General features: G+C 41.8%; 1 long non-coding RNA gene across 1 annotated transcript; it reads left to right on the forward strand.

The window, feature by feature from the left end:
* The first annotated feature begins 7,317 nt into the window (after positions 1–7,317).
* LOC110732142 lies at positions 7,318–9,987 on the forward strand. Its single transcript, XR_002513435.1, has 6 exons — positions 7,318–8,179; positions 8,255–8,416; positions 8,498–8,821; positions 8,901–9,047; positions 9,153–9,233; positions 9,312–9,987. It is a non-coding gene; the product is annotated as an uncharacterized LOC110732142 (long non-coding RNA).
* Positions 9,988–14,748: the final 4,761 nt, after the last annotated feature.

Genomic DNA, 14,748 nt, shown 5'->3' on the forward strand with positions numbered 1-14,748 from the left:
CAATGAAAACGGTCAAAAGCAGCATCATAAGTCATTCCCAAAGGCGTGTAAACCCTCCTTTGCCTTTGGAATCTTTGAGGAGGAGCATTAAGGGCCAGCACATCATTGATATTGATATTGTTGGTAGCGTTATTGGGATTGGAAGACGAAGAAAAAAGGAGTGTCGTTCTTCTTGTTTTTCCAAGTGTTTTTGTTATTATTGCTGCTACCAGCAGTCTTCATTGGTTCATCTTCGATATGGATTCCAATATCGTGTACAACTTCAAAGGTACTCAGAGGCAGAAACTTCAAGTGTTGCTTGTACTTATGAGTAAAATTGGCAATGAACAAGCGAACCATCTCTTTTTCTTTGGGGGATCCACCAAGAGCGCAGCTGTTTCCCTCCATCTGCTTAAGTAAGTGGTGAAGCCTTCATTCTCTTTTTGTTTGAGAATGGAGAGTTCACGTTCAGAAGTCTTGGCCCGAATGTTACAGTTGTAACTTTTCATGAAGCTTTCAACAACATCCTCCCAGGTCACAACATGCTTGGATTCTAAAGAGTAGAACCATTGTTGACAGGTGTGCTCTAACAAAAGAGAGAACACTGTAGGGAAGAGTGTCACATCTACTCCCTTAAGAGCCATGGTTGCAGAAAAGGACTTCAAATGGAAAAGCAGATTATCAGTAGGCTTGAACTTGGGAATGTGAGCAATGGAAAACTTCTCAGGAATTTTGTCCCTTATGGATGAAGAGGCAACAGGTTGCTCCACATAAGTGAATTCTTTAGAAATCTTGCTCATCTGTTCCTTTATCTTGTCCATTGCAGCGGAAGTGACACAGTTCTGATTGTCTTGCTCTACCGTGTTGACTCTAGTGGTGAGTGTTTACATCATGTTATAAAACATTTCAATTGTCCTATTGATGTTCTCGATATCTTCCTTAGTAGCCATTGGTTGAAAGTAGATAGGAGATGGATCTTATGGAGATAATTGTGGTGGTTTCCTTGTACGCCTCTTTGGTATAAGAGGTTGTTGAGGTATTGACTCAAACCGTAACAATCAACCCCTACTTCTTGACCAAGTGTCGTGACACTGAAACAAACACACCTTTAATGACCAAACATAACCTTAGCCCATCCGGATAAAAAAAAATTTTGAATTTTAAAAATCTATAATTTTGATATTCTATTTGTTTTTTTTTTTTAAATTTTGGAGGATACTATCCGACTTACTCTGAAAAAAAAGACACAAAAAAAGACTACCTTAAAATACGTCAAGAAGTGGTGCACGACTAACGAAAAAGTGTGGGAACACGACATCTGAGTGATTAAGTGAGGTTATGGACGCGTTTTATGACCGTACAACAAGACATGACACCAAACTGGACACATAAACCACATACGTACGCACAAAAACCGAAAAAAGACTAACGGGACACTTTTCCTGGGCACCGTGTCACGGTGCTGACTGTCGTGACACGGTGGAGTCTACCGTCAGACGGTAGAAAGCGTCGTGTCAAGGCACTGTTCACCCTGGCGCAGCAGAAAATGTCGTGACACGGTGCGCAGTTCCAAGTCTGTTTTGTGATTTTTCCAGATTTTAGTCGATTTTAGGTCCGTACTAATTACTATGTGGAAACAAAAACCCTCGGTCATGGGTTAAACAAAAACGAGTAAACACATGAAGGTTAGCACCAAACACACCATGTCGCATTGATTCACGATGATATAAAAAAAAGTTCGCAACCTAGAGTCAAGATCTATGTTCAACTATTGGTCAATCTTTTGGTGTCGAAAGGGTACCATGGTTAAGATTTTGGACGCGTTAGCAAGGCATCCATCCTTGAGGGTGTATGCCAACGGGCGGCTCCGCGAGTTCGTGATGAAATCGAACTCGACACCATGGTTTGGGTGGATTTAATAACTCAAATGAACCCTTATTGCCATGAGCGTTTTTCGGTTGTTAGAGCTTAAATCTCCCGAGCTAAGACGCATGTAGAACAGACATGTTTTTTCAGAAAAATCGAAGGAAGTTGACTGTGAGAAGAGAAAATAAGCCACCAGACTGATTTTAGGACTATCATGACACGGTAGATATTCCCGTGCCACGGTACCGTACACCGTCAGACGGTGTACTGTACCGTGGCACGGCATATTCTGCCCTGCCACAGCAGTCTGAAAATCTGACTGGTGCCCCGTTTTCCTTCGTAGGCAATAAAGTTATTCAATTTTTCTTACGAGACAGACCTAAACGCGACGTTAAAACGTCTATACTTATGCAAAAATGCCAAATTAATCCCAGGAATATTTTTGAAGAATCTTTCAAGTCTCATCCACTCATCTTAATTAAATACCGATCACTCAAATCGATAAATAACCAAGAATCCTCCTTAGTGGAGTCGCCAAATTGTAGGAGTCGCTCAAAGTGCGCCTACGTTAAAAGCAATTGTGAATATGCTTGGCACTCATAGGAAGTGGGATTTGACATAATACGATTAGAGACAAATAAAGTAGGGAACCGCCAACAAGTTTTTAAGGAACTTGTAAACCGTTCACGGATCATAAAAGGCAACCACGATTAAGGACAACGATAGGCAACAACGATTGACCCGTGAAGGTTACACCCCATTCATAATCCATGAGATTACTAACTCCATATGGTTCGGAACCACGAAGGAGGATCATGGATGATGGTAAAAAGTGAGTCATGGAGTCACATTCGCCCGTATTGGCCTCTACTCAAATTTTATAGTGAAAATTGATTCCTGCAATCTGAAAGGCATACAAACAAAATATTCAATTTGCTCCAAACTATTATTTGGCTAAATTGGTTGAATATTAATGAAACACATAATTCTATAAAATTTGTGATCACTTGAATTAAACAACATGATTAAAAAGGAACCTAAACCGGTTGTCCAAATTATCTTATTACGCGTGATTTTCAATTACATATTCCCTTTAACATGCAATATGGTGATCATAAAAAATAAATAGATTAAACATCAACATTAGATGCAATTTAACAATAATTCCAATAATATAAAATCGTTAGAAAAATAATAGAAATAAAGGAACATAATTCTTACTTTGATTCTGTTTGCTTGCAACTACAAAATAATAAACGAGTTAGTAACTTCAAGGAAATAATAATAAACCAATAATTAAATTAAATAGAATTGATTTGGGGCGAAACCCTCAAACTGTTATACCTTTCAGGCCTTGGCTTAAGGACATAACCACGAGTAAAGTATGGACTCCTGGGAGTGCTTGAAGAAGGAATTTTGAAAGAATAAGGGTAGGCTAGTGTTTAGGCTAGAACATAGAAGAGAAAGAAAAAATAGAGAATTAATTGATGCCACGTACATCAGAAATGAGGGGGTATTTATAGAAAAAAATGTGCTGAGGGAACACACGGAACCGTAAAATGATAAAAACCCTAACAAAGTATACCGCGTCACGGCGAAGTGAACCCTGACACAGGAAATCCTACCGTCAAACGGGAAACATTCCCGTGTCACGGTGTACTTTTGTGTGACGCGGGAAATATATGCTGAACAGGAGAGAAAACGCGTTAAGGGTTTACGCGGAAAGGACACGAAAACCCCCGTGTCACAACAGGTGTCCCGTGTCATGGGGAACCCCACCGTCAGACGGGAAAGTTTCCCGTGACATGGTGGACTGTTGATGTGACGCGAGAATTTTCAGTCCGCTTTTCCGTCTAAATTCATTTTTAACCCTAATTTCGTTCAGCATTTTAAGTGCCGATTGATAATTTCGGGTCATTTCTGATTTATTATTATTTAGGCTAAAATAAGAAAATGAGTAAATAAAATAAATAAAAGGTTTGGGCAAAAATAAATAATAAAATAATAAAACAAAAAGGTTTGGGCTAAAATTAAATAATAAAACAGTAAAATAAGTTTGGGCTAATATTAAAACTATGCTTTTTGACCAAACATTAAGACTGGTCCATGGTCTATTTGAAAATACGAATTTAATTAAACACAATTTTTTAAGCACTCTCGGGATTAAATACTGAACCGACCAATAATAGCAATGAAAGGTTGTTCATCATCGGGTTTGGTTTTGGGGAGACATTTTTAGGTGTCTACACCTGGAAATTAGCAAATTCATCCAAACAACCAGTATTGACTAAAACTCTATCAATTCCAGTACTCACCCTATTATTGCCATCTTGTTTATTGTTCCAATTATAGAACATACCCCAAGTTTGCTAATCAAAAAGCTGAGCATCTCTCACATATTGGCTAAAAGGTTCAATCAAAGTGAGAAAACAGATCCCACTCTATCTTCCAAATTCAGCACATTATTAATGTGTTCCAGCTAAATTTTTAATGTGTTCCCATAAATCTCTTCTTTCACTAGCTTCGTTCAAACCATAAACAAAAGTAATTTCAAACTGAGTACAAGTAGCTCTATGCACCACTTGGCAATGAACAAGCTGAACCTCCACCTTCATTACAGTCACATCAAATATCTGGGGTAACCAAATAACCCAAATTCTACCGCCTTTATGTTTACTGTAATCAGCACAAACTGACCAGTCACCCCTACTCTATCAAAAACAGCTTCCTATCCTTCATTTTTGTTTTCAGGAGGCCAACATACCTATAAAGTGTTTTCTTAAAAACTATAGGACATCACACATTCTACTAGGCATATTCAAACCCCTCACATTCCAGAATCCTACTTTATCCATTAAAGGGAACAGAACATTCCCCCTCCTCTAATACACTAAATCTACTTCAACTTTTACTCACCATGAACACACAAGCACCTTATCCATATCAGCATTCATTGCATTAGCTTTTGATATATTCCTTTCATCTGGAGCAACAACTGTCATAGCTGGTTTCTGCACTGGTCTCCATTCTTTCCTTGGAGCACCATGCTTCTACCTCCTAGGTTGCTGCTTCTCCTGCACCCCTTTAGTTTTCCTATTTCGAGCTTGAACCTTGTGATTTGGACATTGAGGCTCCTCATGTCCTATGCCGTTACCCATTGTACACACCACTGGCTTCCACTCATACACAATTTACTGAGTTACATTGTTTCCTAACTCATCCAGAAACTCAATCTGGTTTGGAAATTCATCATTAAACTTCATTTCCACCATAATTCTAGCAAAATCTAGCCTCTCTTTAGTCATAGTAGCCCTATCAGTTTTGATAGGTTTACCAAGTTGGGAAATCAATTTCATCAAAGTGTTTTGACCCCAGTACTTCAAGTCCAAACAAGGCAGCCTTATCCAAAGAGGAATCTCATTAACTACTACTTTGGAGAGGTCTAAATCTGGTGCCCATGGCTTAATAACCATTGGCTTTTTATCAAACAGTATAGGTGCAGTCTTCATAGCCTAAAAAAACACCATTAGAGTGCAATGAGACTTTATCCACTCCAAACTTACCCCAAATTCGTCACAGGAACCCATTTATCACTACAAAAGGAGGTGTAACCCCAACTAAATAGCAAACCAGAGCATTAGCCAAAAAATCAATTTCAGGTTGAATATCCTCCGTAGTAATCTAAGCCTTATCTCCATTATTACCAACATTAGCTCCAAACTCTGAAAAATTACACCTCTCATCTTCATTACCCTCAAACAATCGTTCCCTCCAAATTAATTGATGCACAGGATAATCGGGAAAAATAGGGGATTGAATTGGGGGAACAACATTAGGGGTCTCAGCAATTGGGGAAAATCTATTACTAGTGTAATTAGCATCCTCAAGCATCATCAAAGGAGTTGGGTTGTCAAAATCAATAACACTAGCACAACAATCAGTTCTATGAACCTCCTCATAAAATGAAATAGGACGAAGATTGTAGTACCTTCAGCCATTGATTGAAATCATCCTTTTGTTGTTCACGTTCTTCTGGAGAACTTCCTTCACTAGAACCTCATTCTCCATCATTGAATCCAGCCAACTTGCAGCAGAAACATCATCGGACTTCATACTCTGTTCCTGCCGCTTAGTAAAATTCCTCGTTCTAGGCCCTGAATTCTGCTTTCCTTTTTGTTATTTCTTTGATTTTGATCCAGAATTCTTGCTTCCTATTCCTTTCTTTCTCTTTGCCATGGAAATCGAGCTTAAATTCTGAGATCAAAATCGTGAGTTTCAATCGGATTTTGCACTTTCTCTCTCTAGTTCTTGAGACTTTCTCTCTCTAACTTTCATTAAAATTTTTTATTTTAAGATGATTCAATATATAACGGGATTTATGGCAAGAGTTATGCGTCGCTTAACAGGCATTTTGGACTTTATATATTAGCTGCTTCTTCCCCATTTTCTCCCTTCTTCTTCACCATTTTCATTCTCAATCTCCTTATGTTCTCACTTTTTCTTTTTTTTTTCTTTTTTTTTTTTTATTTTGACATCTCTAGTCACCGTGGCACGAAACCCAGCACCGGTGCGAGGAGTACACAACCATGACGCGACGTCTATTCCCGCTCCAAGGTCGTTTTGGTTTGACCTTTTTATACCGCTGCTGCTGTCAGACGTTCGCCGTTGCTGTCACAGGGTCACCGTGACAACGGGGGATCTCTACCCTGGCGCGGCATTAGACCACCGTGTCGCGGTGGTTGCGCTACAACATTTTCGTGATTTTTTGAGCTTTTGGAGCTCAAATCTTCAACTAATTCGTTCCAATTTTTTGCTATTTTCCTTATTTTTTATTTCTTACAAGGATCTATGTAAGTTTCCTTTGTTTTTGTCTCAAATTTTGTTGTTAATTTCATATTTGCTTGAAATCCTAAAAAAATCAAATTGAAGGTTTTTGATTTTGAGCTTCCATGTCAAAATTCTTCCTATGAATTGACTTTTATATGAATATATGTGTGTTTGTGAACAATTTGAGACCAAGTTTGTGTGATTTGGTGAACAATTGAGCAAAACACCATTTTTGGTACTACTTGTGTGAAATGGTGTTCTTGTTGTTCATGTTATTTTTTTGCACTTGAAATCGTGATATATGGGTTGTAGATCTAGTAAAATATGCCATGATGTGTCGATTTATCGTTCTTGTGCAATTTTGAAACATAATCTGTTTTATGTATGTACTATATTGTCATGGAGAACATAGTATCATGCAATTAGAAGAACTGTAGTATTAGTTTGTCATGGAGAAACTAAATACTAGAAATAATTCCACTATTTTGTTAATTTTTAGCCTTGAGGTAAAAATATTGCGTATAATATAAACTGCAACTTGAGTAGCTGTTAAGCCGCTTTTGAATAAATAACTAAATAACTTAGGAAATGATGCTAAGTATTTAGATTTTTGGTTTTGTAATAGCATGCCTAGACAACGGGATCGCGATCTTTCTACTCGTGGTGGCGTTAGGCTTTTCGGGAGGACACTCCCACACTTTCTGAGGGCATGGACGACGATGACCTAGAGACCAAGCCTCGCCCTAGAGACAAGGCCTCGCCCTTCTTCGAGTAGGGGTAGGTGGATTCCACCACCGTGGACACCTGACGAGTTGGTTTTCTGCCGTGAGAACCACGTTTCTCACCGTCCACTTGCCGGCATAGTCGATGGCACGCTTCGCCATCATGGATCTTGAGGTGGAGATTTGGTTCCCCGGCTATATGATAACGAGGGAACCTGTTACAAACACCTTGTGGGAGTCTGCTGGTTTAGGAGATTTCTATTCGACGGTCGTTGGATTTTGTAGCCATCGAGGTTGTGGCCCGACAGTAGTTCGTGTGTTGTTGGAGTATTTTTGGGATACTACCAACACTTTTCACTTTGCTTGGGGGTAGATGACAGTGACTGCCCTGGATTTTAGCATGATAAGCGCCTTACGCTACACCGAGTAGGTCGTACGGCAGATTCCTAACCTCACTTGGGGGGCGGCTGAGGTAGCAGATTTATTAGGTTCGGTCGTTTAGCATATTAGGAATCAGCCGGTGCCTTGAGGTTGTCATAAGAGTGGGCGTTCAGAGCTGGCTTCTATTCTGGCCCGTGGCTTTGACATGGATGAGACATCACCTAAGCAGCGAGTGCGGATCTTCATTTTCTACCTTCCTTTTTTATTCAGGATCAGCAAGATAGGATCATGTAGTTGGGCCAGCCTTGGATACCACCGATCTTCTCTCGTCGCTACAACATGGATGTAGGCAGCTGAATGACAAGGCCCCTGTCACTGTCTACGGTTTATGGAGAGTCGTAGAGGTGACGATCTTTTCTTCTTATTGTTTTGTTTTAACCTTTTTAACTCATGTGTTTAAAGGCTACTTTTCATTGCAGTTGTGGTTCTATGAGTACTTTCCGAGATTGGCCCCTCAACGGCGTTGCGGAGTGGTCCATGATTTCCTTGGCGGAGCTAGCTGGCGTGACCGAGGTGAGTCACGAGTGGAGTCCGTCTCTACGCTGCGCGGGCTGCTGCGCCGAGGCACCTCTTCTTTTGGTGTAAGAATTTATCTTGCAGCAGTTTATTCTCTACCTTAATGTTATTTTTCGGCATTTATTGCAACTTTTTATGGTTTTCAGGTTGTTGTTGAGATCCAGTAGCAGCCTTGGGCTGGGATGAATGATCTTCCTGAGGCCCTACAGCTTTTCGCGTACCGTATTGTTTTTGTTGGTACTAGACGCTTTTCCTGGTATCTTGGGGAGCGCGTTATTCGTCAGCACATTGCTGATCGTTTTGTGGTGCCTTTGCCTCCGCTGGAGTCGATGTTAGACTCACGTTTGCTTAGGGAGTTGATAAACAGGGGAGAGCGCTACAATTTTCCTTGGCAGGTTCTTGTGCTTATGGAGGGCGATTATTCGCAGGACTTGCTTTCTTCTTTGGCTCCTCCACCCCGTCTTCCCGAGGTATGATTTCTTTAGAGAATTTTGTCGCTTGTCTCTGTTTAAACCGTCGAATAACCTAATTATTCGATCGTATTTTCAGACGACTGTTCGTCGTGTGGGGAAGATTAAGTTCTCGCCTCAATCTGTCCATTACGCGGGGCCGATCGGTATTACTGAGGATGATATTGCTGACGCGCCAGAGGGTTTCTGATAGGCACAGGAGTCTGTGCCTTACAAGTTTGAGTTGGTAAGCTTTTTTACACGTTATTCATCTTTCTCGATACCATTTGTTACTGATTTTTCTTTGCTTTGTTCTCATCCTACGCACTCGACCATGATGGAATTCATGAAGCTAGTTGACACTTTGAAGTATTGCATCATCAAGCTTCGATGTGGCGGGATTTATCGAGGCGGTTCTAGCGATGTTCTCAAGGTATATTCACCCTTTTCCTCATATTTACCATCTGTTCTATCTTGCACCATTGACATCTTTTCATTTTGTGTTTTTCAGGAGCAATGGAGGTCTCGCTCGCGCTCAAGGCACAGAGGCTCGAACGACGAGGAGCCTAGTCGCGACAGACAATCTGCTGAGGTTCGTCGGCATTCTCAGCCTCTGCCTTCTCAGCTGTTTTAGGAGGCTCAGTGGCAGCACTCTCAGCCTTCTCAGCCATTCTAGCATTTTCAGGGTCAGTGGCAGTGGCCTTCATCTTCCCAGCCTTCACAGCCTAAGTTCAGGCCAGTCATTACCTCTGCGGACAAGGGTTTATACTCAATTCCATTGTGTGAGGCACTTCGTCCATCGGTGTAGGGCTTATTTTCATTTCCATTGTCTGGGACGATGCCTCCACCGACGCTTCCTACCTATTGGAGTTATTCTACGCCGTTTGCCAGTTGGACATGTCTTGCTTTGAGTTTGTCTGCTAATGGAGCTATAGGGACTAGTAGAGATACTACTCCTCGTACCCGGATGACGGAGGGACTCTTTGGTCCAGCGTTCCCGTATTCTCAGGCTGAAGATGCCTTGATCCTCCCTCTTCTAGCTCTACAGATTGTTGACCAAGGGTTTTTATTTTGTACTTTGGTTGATGACACTTGACATTGTTTATGCATCATGATTCACTTTGTATATTTTATTTCACAATTTATGCATTTTTTTTGTGTGTATTAGTGCGTGCTTGAGACTCATTGTGTGTGATTGTGTATTTATTAATGACGCGAAAAAAAAAATCGTAAGTGGAGAGTACCGACCTTCCCCAAAAGAAAAAAAAAGGAAAATGAAAAATGGGACAAATTTGACAATTTCCCCAAAATAAAAAAGAAATAAAAAAGAAAATGGGACAAGTTTTACAATTCCCCCAAAATAAAAATAAACACGAAAACGGGACAAGTTATACTACTTTCCTAAAATAAAAAATAATATGAAAATAAAAATAAAAATAAAAATGGTACAAGTTTGACAACTTCCCCAAAATAAAAATAAAAATAGAAATTATAATAAAAATAAATAAAAATAAATGGAGAATTTTATTAGGAATGAAACTCTCGAAGAACACAATTAGAAGATAAACGGTGAAGAAAAAACAATAAAAATCCAGATAAAAATAGGTAAAGGATAAAAATATGAAGACGCGTGGGCACCGTGACACGACAGTGTACACCGTGTAACGGCAAAGCATGCCGTATCGCGGCACTTATGCCCGTGACACGGTGGAATTTCTCGTGTCACGGTGCGTCTGCAGCGGTGTATTTTGTGCGCATAAAAAGATAGATTTTGAGTATTTTCAAGCGTTTTTGGCTATAAAAAAGGACCAGTATATTCGTGATATGCATAATTACGAAACATAAAATAATTAGAATTTCATATTTCAATAATAAAAGTAACGTTCACAAGCACGAGACTTATCGGATTGGAAGACCTTTGTGGACCGTTTCTGCAAGTAACCAAGCTCCTCCTCCCTTATCTAGTACATACAAGGCATGGTTGAATCCTAGATTTAAAAGGGATCGAGTCGGATCACGCAACTTTGATGTGAAGGGACGTCTTGGATATAAGAAGGCGCCTCCTAAAGATCGTCTAGGTCCGAGAACACAAGGAATTGAGTTTAAGACTCCTATAATGCCTAAAAAGAAGAATTATGTGAAAGGAAAGAGTAAGGAAAAGGTGGTCTATAGAGAGAAGCAATCGAAGAATTCTAAGAAAGGTGAAAGGGGTGAAAGTTCAACTAGAGGTGTGACGGTTCGGGCTAAAAAAGACACATTAATGGTGAAGGCCGACCTAGTTGAGAAAGAGATGGAGGCTCCAAAAGTGAAGAAGGATTAGAAGAATATTTCTTTGCTTATATGGTTTATAATTTTTAATTTTTAAATAATGCACATGATGCCAAGAACTGTAGTTGTTTCGGGTGTTGTTTGTATTTCCTCGGATACTTGTCACGCTCTTCTAGCAACAAGTCTGATACACCTGCAAAACAACAAATATTTCATTTATCGGAATATTCGCCTCAGACGATCAAGTCAGTGATCGGAAACGGAAAAGGTTAGAGAGAGAAAGTAGAGAGAAGTTGGAGCTATTAATGCTCTTTTTCTTGTAATGTCTTAATCCACACCTCCCATCATAAATGATTAGGGTATTTCTAGGGGTGGAGCTTGTGCCCCTTTTTAGTGTTTGTATCCTAAAATTGCATGACGTGATTGGCTACGCAATTGGAGAACGCCACGTGTCGCTTTTGGTGTGCCGCTTTGCGGCTTTCAATGATATCTCTTGGGATTAGGGCCCTAATGTAATTAAGCCTCTTTTGTGTGCTGATTTCAGGGGTCATATATGACCTAAACAAGTGGCATTTTCCCGTAACGACACGTGGTACCCTCTCATTAGGCCACGTGTCTCTACAAGATTGGCCTGAGCCCTTGAGCGCTTTTAAGCTGGACGTGTGGCATCTTACATAGTGACACGTGTCACCCTCTAATTGGCCACGTGTCGCTGCGGGACTGGTCCACGTGTACGGGGTATTTTTACCCTCAACATTAGAGTTTTGGTGCGTACGCTTACAGGCCGCCTACTCTGACCTTAACTAGCCTTGGTGCGTACGGGTACATTAGAGTTTTGACGGGCGGCTTTTGTCCGCCTAAAAATTTCAAGCAAACGTCCATCTTTGCGGAGGGAGCGGACAACAGTAGGCCATCTCGTTTTTGGGGAAGTCGGCTGTCTATCCATTATGGAAGGAGCTTTAGCTCTGTCTTCTTATCCACTTATTTTTGGACGTGTCGTTTATTAGGTCGTCTTCTTTTCCGCCTATTCTAACGGCGTTAACCTTCACCCCTTAAGATTATAGGATAAATTTTCAAATTATAACCGTTCAACTTTTTTAGGCGGGAAAGATGAATTTACCATCTTACCCACATAAATATTGCCTATATATACAAAGGGTCTGACCTCATTTTCTAGAGAGAAGTCAAAGATTTTAAAGAGAGAAAGTGTCATTTTCTTTGAATCTTCAAGAGCTCCGCCGTGCCTTTGAGTTTTCTGGGCACATTCTTTGAGATTTCCGGTCAACCTTCAAGACTGTTCAAGTTTTCTACACGTATAGAGGTAGGCAGCCTGTTTTCTTTCCCTTTACTTGTATTTTTGTATTTTAACTCTTTTTTTTTAAAATCTGGCTCAACACTCGGCTTCGTCCGTTTCTCCTCATGAGGTCGGCCGTTCGCGTAGGACTGAGGATTCTATAGTGGACGGAGACGATTTTTCTCCTATGTGGAGTGGGTCCATTTCTATTGCGTACCAACTCACCTCCACCTATTCTTCTCTGTCTCTGTAGTCGAACATGGCGAGAACCATGCAAACATATGATCGTAACGCGGCCAGAATCCGGACCGCAGTCTGGTTAATCCTAGGGTCCCCTATGACCCAAATAACACTGACATTGAGACTGGGTCCACTACTCGGACAACCACCTCCACGGGACCCATCATTCGTCCGTGGAAGTTACTTCTTCCTTCGAGGAGCGCTAAAGGACTCAGGGCGCTTCCACCGCGGTGGGAACGTCCGGGCGAACTCCGGGATTAATGTTCCACCAATATGACAACTTGGTCATGGATGAGGCCGAGTTTCTACTTTGTGAAGGACCTCCTTCCTCTTCCCGGGCGGACGCTAATCCGTCCGTTCCAACCCCTTCTAAACTCCTTCTCCGATATGGCAGGTCGGACAGGCCAAGGAATGGGGTCTTAATTAATGAACCGTCCAACCTGCCTCCTTGAAGTGCCTCTTCTACAGTAGAGGCAGCCGATCTGGATAGAGTGCTGTCTTCTGAGTTTGGGAGTGCTCCTCAACAAGAGGAAGAGGAAGAGTTCGAGAAAGCGGCCGAGGGCGAGGTGGCGGCCAAGGAGGACGTCGCGAATATTGACAACTATAAAGATCCGTACGCCTGTACGGTGGGTAGCACAGCCTTGGGCTACCTAAATGACAAGTTTGAGGCATACAAGGCATTCCTCCACCTTGGGGAGGGATTTGAGATTCAACCTCCAAGGAAGTCAGGTGTTGTGGCTGCTTGGGAGGAAGAGAGGCCGCGTCAAAGGTCCTTTAGCATTTATAGGGCGGCCCTAGACGTTGGACTGCGCTTCCCTCTCCACCCCTTCGTCCACACCATTTTGGACGAATATGACATTGCTCTCTTCTAGGTGATGTCGAACAGCTGGTTGAACATATTTGGGTATTCAATGAAGTGCATCTGCAAAGGCTTCATGCCGGACTTTGCAGTCTTCTGTGAGATGCACTCACTAACCAAGATGGACGCAGACACGGACGGCTGGCTCATCCTGAGTTCCAACAGGGACTACATGATGGTGATTGACCGCGTCTCCAAATGGCGTGCTTGGAAGCACCGATTCTACCGCATCAAAACCAAAGATGTAGAATTTAATTTGCGGATGAATCGGTTTAACGCTAAACCAATTCAGCTTGGATGCGGGGACCTCAAGCCTTATAAGCCACCCATCAACCCCAGCCAAGGGCATCAACTTGAATACTTCAAAGTCAAGAGGGTGAAGAGGAACGACAAAACTGAGCGCGTTCCGAGTAACGTCAATATTATTTATTTTTATTTTTTTTTGCATGTACATAAGTTATTTAAAATTGAAAAACTTTCTAACACTTTCTTCTTTTAATTTTTTAGCTGAGGCGTATAAGATGCTGGACTCAAAACAGAAGAGGGAGGTGAACATGGATGAGATCGACTTGGCCCGCTACAAGGCTCGTCAGAAGTTGTACGATCAATCAAAGGGGGTAAGAACATCCTTTCTACCTCCATTTCTTCTTTTTGCCCGTGTTGGGATGCTGGGAAGGTCCTTTTTTCTGGGTTCTTACGGACATATCGTTCCGTCAGTGTTGGCATGATGGAAGGGATCTCCTTCCTAGCTAGACACGGACACTAACGTATCAACCTGCTCATTTTTAGCTAACTTTCGCCTTTCCTCAGCTGTCGACTCCGACCCCAAGGTCCAAGCGAAGGACGGGAGGTCGTCCAAGCAAAGGAAGACGGTCGCCTCTAAGACCATATCCACCACTGCGGCAAAGACTACGTCGCGGACTGTCTCCAAACAGTCCAAAGGAGAACAACCCCGACTGGTGATAGCGGGGCCTCCAATTCAATGGATCCGGCCGCCACGCCGGTTCAGGATAAGTCCAAGAAATCAGACAATAGGGGTAAATAAACCCTGGAAAAACCGACCGGGCAAGAAGTGACTCCGCCCGTACAAAGAGTTTAAGAATCTGATTGGCTTGAAGCCTTTTAGTCCGTCGGCGACCAGCCTGGCCGTACGGGTGAGGGGGGTGACAAGCCTGTGCCGCCTCCGTCATTCACCTCCAATCCCCTTAACCCTCGGAGCTTCTCTGACGGTAAGTTCGAGTAACTTTGCACATTTTATTTTGTTCATTATAAGCCCGATTGTGCTTA

The sequence above is a fragment of the Chenopodium quinoa genome, unplaced genomic scaffold, assembly GCF_001683475.1.
Source record: "Chenopodium quinoa cultivar QQ74 unplaced genomic scaffold, ASM168347v1, whole genome shotgun sequence".
In the NCBI taxonomy this organism is placed as follows: domain Eukaryota; kingdom Viridiplantae; phylum Streptophyta; class Magnoliopsida; order Caryophyllales; family Amaranthaceae; genus Chenopodium; species Chenopodium quinoa.